The following is a 5,519-nucleotide window of genomic DNA, read 5'->3' on the forward strand; positions in this document are numbered from 1 at the left end:
AATAATGTTTTTTTAACCGTGGTTTCCGCGGGTTTAAACCCTAGTGTGTGTGTGTGTGTGTGTGTGTATATATATATATATATATATATATAATATATATATATATATATATATATATATATATATATATATATATATATATATATATATATATAAGGCAGGTCCATTGGTTTTTCATGCCTGGGGCGAAATGATGAAATAATGCCCTTATGTCCAAAAAAATATTTTTATTATTTTGTATCTACTTAAATAAATAATTAAATATATGCGCAAATTAATATAAACATCAACAACTAATGAAACTAACTATAAAACATTAAATTGTTAATTCATTTACTATCAAAACACTAAAAATAAAAATATTATGTACTTCTCAATTACAAAAACCTCAACAGCAAGCATTCATTTATTATCAAAACACTAAAAAAAAAAATATTATGTACTTCTCAGTTAAGAAAACATTAACAACAAGCAAACTCCATTTACCATGTCCTTTTCTTTTATTTGATTCTGAAAACACGGATGCTATCACTTATGAAAGTTTACACAACTAAACTTCAATCAAAGATTTACTTCTTTTCATCATTGTTACTCCAATTAAACCGTTTTCACATTTTAAGCACAACAAGATTGCATCTATGAACAATATCTTGGCACTTGATATTTTTATGCACAACACTATAAATTTCATAACTTGGTGAACACTACAAAACAGGGAAAAAAAAGTAATATTAACAAAAATAGTGAAAAATAAAGTAAATTATATCTATACTTTCAAAAAAGATGAAAAGTTCCTAAGATAAAAGTAGCTATAATATAATCAAACAACCAAGTTTAAAGCAATACCTTGAGTTCATACTGAATTGCCCTTAGAGCAGTTGCAACTATGACCATCTGTATGATGTGGAACATACAACAGATGAGCAAAACTCTACAAATGGAAACTAATAAAAGCCAAAAAAAAAAAAAAATACTAACCAAAAGCAAGTTGGAGCTCTCTATTCCTAACTCTTACTTTTGTTCTTTGAACAAAAAAAGACATTCTTAATTTATTTTCTTTGGAATTACATCAAAGCTTGGTGAGCACAAACTTAAAATCTTGACAAAAATTCAAAGCACCAAATTCTTTCAATTAGCTCATTTAATTCCCTGCAAAATCACTCTTTTTTGTATGAAATCAAAATCATATTCATCGAAACCTCACAAATCTTCAGTTTTCGGTATTTGTTTCAGAAAAAAAAAATCAAACTCCGAATATAGTGAACATCAATTGGAAACGGGAATGAGAAGAAAGAAATCAGAATAATAAAAAAAGGAATTCATAGAGATCAAACTCACCCACTCCAGAAATCAAAAGCTCTCAAAATCTTCATATTTTTTATGTTTGCTTCATAATAATAAAAAAATGAACTCATACTAGAGGAAGGGTATCAACAATTGAGTCCAAGTTAACCACCATAAAGCACAAACACTTGGAGTCTTGAAGTAACACAAATCGGAATTTGGATTATTGGATGATATAGCAAATACGTGCAGTAGGTTTAAGAGAGAAACAGAGAAACTAGAATGAGAATGAAATAGAAATCAATCAGATCAGAGGGATGAAAATGTATTTAGTCGATTAGAGGCTCCTCGATCTCTATATATTTCGTTTTTCTAGATGATCGATAGGTTTGGCGATTGCTATTCTTGCTTGGATTATTTGGCGCCCACGCTCTTAGCTTGTCGATATTTGCCTCCAGTCCCAACATCGCACGCAGACGCAGACATTGAACTTGGACCACTTGTTGGACTAAACTTTGGACCAAATATACAATTATTTATTGGACAGACTTATGCCCCTCTTTTTTTCTGCCCTGGGCCATAGCCCAACTCGCCCATGCCTGGGTCGGGCCTATATATATATATTATCTTATAAAAAAAATCTTATTACTTTTATAAATAAATTTAATATAATAATATTATTTTTTTAAAATGTTGAAACCATTAAAATAATAGTACAAATAACCAGTAATAAAATAATAAAATAATATTATAATATTAAATGTTCAAATGATATTACACGTACAAACATCCGATACAATGCATAAAAGATTCAATTTCATTTGCAATGCATAAAAGATTCAATTTCATTTGATTGGGCTTTCCTTATACGTCGGTATTTCCAAGTTGAAAGACAACACTCATTCAAATAACAAGCCATAATTACGGAGGAAAGAGAGGGATTTGTTGCTCCACTTCTACAACTTTCTCCAAATTCATCACTGGTTGATCTTTATCGCTCTAAACCCTAACCATCATCGTTTTCCATAAACCTTAAAGCAGCCGCCAATCAACATCGACTTCACCAACTTCGAACATCGGAGACTAACACAAAGTAGAAAAAGGATATCAAATTATCAAATGGAGTGATCTCTAACCCTATCTTTATCTCGGACGTCCGGTCAGCCACCACTGCTAGCACCACCACCAAGCAACATCGACGTCAATATTATCTATCACGACAGTACCACCACCACTACCGAACACAAATACGATAAGATATGTCAGATGTGCGTGTGTTTTTATTTTGTATTTCGAAAATGAAGATGTGTGTATTTTTTATATTATGCTTATGTTTTATAAGTTTATCAGTTTATGTTGGTGTGTGAATGAGTATAAATATGTTTTACGTATAAATCAATATATGTGGGTATTTCTTTAATGTTTTCAGATTCGGGTCTCTAATAGGTTATGTTTCATGTTTTTGGATCTGGATATACGAATGGTAGAGACAGACAAATTGATCTCTATGAGTTGTTGCAGATATGTGTAGCTTTCAGTGTTTTGTAATACATATCTGTGTATCTGGCTTTTGATTATTCTTCATTTGGTTTGTTGCAGGTTAGCAAACAAAATTCTTGTGTTTGTTACACTTTATCAAAAAAACCCTTTTCTGGTGCCTGTTATCAAAAGCATACTCATTGTTTCTTCTTTTTGAATGTTTTTATAGCCTTGAGTAAGTTCATGTAGCCTCAAATTATCTTGAATGTTTATTGTAGCTTCAGGTTGAGGAAAGTTATGTTGGTATCTATTTTAACATTTTGGAAAAAAAAAATCAGTTGCTTCTATTGGGAAGAACAAGGAGAAGTTGGCAAGGATGTACGAGGTTAAAGATCCAAATGTCATCTTTGTATTCAAATTAAGAAATCACTTTGGTGGTGCCAAGTCAACATGTTTGGATTGATTTATGATTCTGTTGAGATTGTGAAGAATTATGAACCAAAATACAGGATTATCAGGGTAATTATCTCAATAAATTTTCTTTACTGATAGAAGCATTTGTGTTATTTCTACTTCTGTTTGTGTGTTCGCACTTTTTTTCTTTAAATCTCTTATGTCTTTTTGGTTCTTTGTAGAATCGATTGGATACCAAGGTGGAGAAGTCAAGAAAGAGCATGGCAAACTAGATCAAGAGGTGTAAAGAAGGTAATTAGTTAATTTACCAGTTTGAAGTTATCCTAGATAATAGAAAAGCACTTTAAATTCATTAATGGTTAGGTAAGACTACCATTTATGTAACAATGTCGATTATTACCAATTTGTTATTCCATGTTTCAGTTTGTCACATTTTTATTACGCTTTCGGGAAGAACAAAGAATAGTAGAGGATCCAGCATGCGGAACACAGCGATCATTAGAAATTCACGAATTAGAGATGTTGTAATATTCCCATAACTTCTCATACCAGACCAACCTACTAAAATGCAAATAGGAATCAGAAATGTGGTCAATATCACGAAGAATAAAGAGATACCGTCTATACCCAAATAAAAATGGATGTTTTCATAAGGAAGCCATCGAAGGCTTTCCACAAATTGAGATTTGGCATTATTTTTTGGATTAGTTTTATAAACCGGTAAAACAAGTGTATCTTAGTTGCTTAAATATTTAAGCTTTTATTTCATTATTCAGGTTGACCTGGAGGCTTTGTCAAAGAAAATACATGTTTATTTTCTGTTGTATTTAAAACCATTTTTTTATGAACTGGAGTTGGTTCTTGTAAATCATGTTCAAGTGTGGATCTGCAGCAAAATGGTTGGGTAAGACTAACATAGTTATTGTAGCTCATGAGCCTTGTTCCAACATGGATCGCCTTGAATATGGTCTTCACGAGGAAGAAGGTAGAGTTGCATCACTAACTAACATTTTTTATTCATCACCAATTTCTTATAATGATCTAATTAGTATTAAAAGTATGCTATTTTTCTTTTATGTGCTTGCTTCTTGTGTGATGTATGAATGATAGGGTATTGTGATTTGCTATTCATACAAACAGGGTCACCAACAAAGGATTTAGATGTTTATTCCTTTGTGTGGTGTTTGAATTTTTATGTGGGGGGTTGTGTATAGGCATCACAATATTACAGAGCTTGAGAGTTATAAGGATTTGGAGGCCGTTTTTAATCCATTTTGCAGGTAAGTCACTATTTAGTGATACAAATATCAAATTTCATTATTTGTAAGCTGCTAATTGGTGAAACAAATATCGAATGTCATTCATATGTTTTTAATAGCATCATACTTTCTTTTTTTAATTATAATAAAATATACACGGGTCAAATTATATTCCAACAATAACAAGTAGGTTTGGTTATGGATAATATTGAAAGAGGTAATCTGGTCAAAAAAGAAAAACTGTTGGAATCTTTATGTATAAAGATGTTGTAACATAGTTAGGATTTCATATTAATGGTTTCCCAATATTCACATGGTTTTGGAAGGGATAAGGTTGGTCAAGTATATGCCAAATTGGTTAAATTTAAATTTGAAGGTAAGTGTGTGATTTTGCAACTCATTGCTATAAGAAAACAAATACATAAGGCATTTTTTACTCTTCTAACTTAATGACGACAAGAGATATTTTAATTGTCATTTGTTTGTGTCATGTAGCCGCGTAGCCGCTTCTACATATTGAATAAATGCTTAATTATTGTCAAGTGTGTGTGAGTTTGTTGTTCCTGGTTTAAACATTGATTTTCTATCTTCTCAGTGTTGGGCTTGTTCTTTTTACTATAATTGGATGTTAAAAGGAATTGTATTTGATTCCAATTGACCTTGGTTTGATTAGTAAATATAGAAAGTAAATTACTATTTTTATTTGATTAAGTAGGATGCTATTATTGGTAAGAAATGCTGGCATGTTGTAATTACGTGAAAAGAAATGTAAGTATGTTTGTTAACAACTTCTTTTCTGCTAATATGAGAATGCAAGTTTAAATGGTCTCTTTGGTAAGGGCTAAATAAACTAACCAACGATGCAATTTCATATACGACATGTTTGTCTCTGATTTGTGTAACATTTATAACATAACTTTTTGTTAAACTAACATTTTCAACTTTTTATTATTTTTTTGTTATTCTTTTTTGCTTATTTATTAAATATTAGAAGATGACTCAAGTTTGTGGAGTGTATGACATGACATTTTAAGTTAGGTTTTATCAGTTTTTATAAACGTGACATGCAATATACAAATATAA

The 5,519-nt window shown here is 30.8% G+C and overlaps 2 long non-coding RNA genes across 3 annotated transcripts; one reads left to right on the top strand and one right to left on the bottom strand.

Moving 5' to 3' along the window:
- Nucleotides 1-421: 421 nt before the first annotated feature.
- On the bottom strand, nucleotides 422-1,744 carry LOC145134089 (uncharacterized). Its single transcript, XR_013718894.1, has 3 exons — nucleotides 979-1,744; nucleotides 847-894; nucleotides 422-704 (listed from the first exon to the last, which is right to left on the bottom strand). It is a non-coding gene; the product is annotated as an uncharacterized LOC145134089 (long non-coding RNA).
- A 426-nt stretch (nucleotides 1,745-2,170) lies between these two features.
- On the top strand, nucleotides 2,171-4,011 carry LOC145133236 (uncharacterized). 2 transcript variants are annotated; one of them, XR_013718495.1, is made up of 5 exons: nucleotides 2,171-2,552; nucleotides 2,884-2,998; nucleotides 3,102-3,282; nucleotides 3,399-3,468; nucleotides 3,601-4,011. It is a non-coding gene; the product is annotated as an uncharacterized LOC145133236 (long non-coding RNA). The 2 variants fall into 2 exon arrangements; XR_013718494.1 differs by having other exon boundaries at nucleotides 2,171-2,998; nucleotides 3,601-4,008.
- Nucleotides 4,012-5,519: the final 1,508 nt, after the last annotated feature.

This window comes from Lactuca virosa, chromosome 8 (assembly GCF_052849685.1).
Source record: "Lactuca virosa cultivar CGN04683 chromosome 8, Lactuca_virosa_CGN04683_v6, whole genome shotgun sequence".
NCBI lineage: Eukaryota > Viridiplantae > Streptophyta > Magnoliopsida > Asterales > Asteraceae > Lactuca > Lactuca virosa.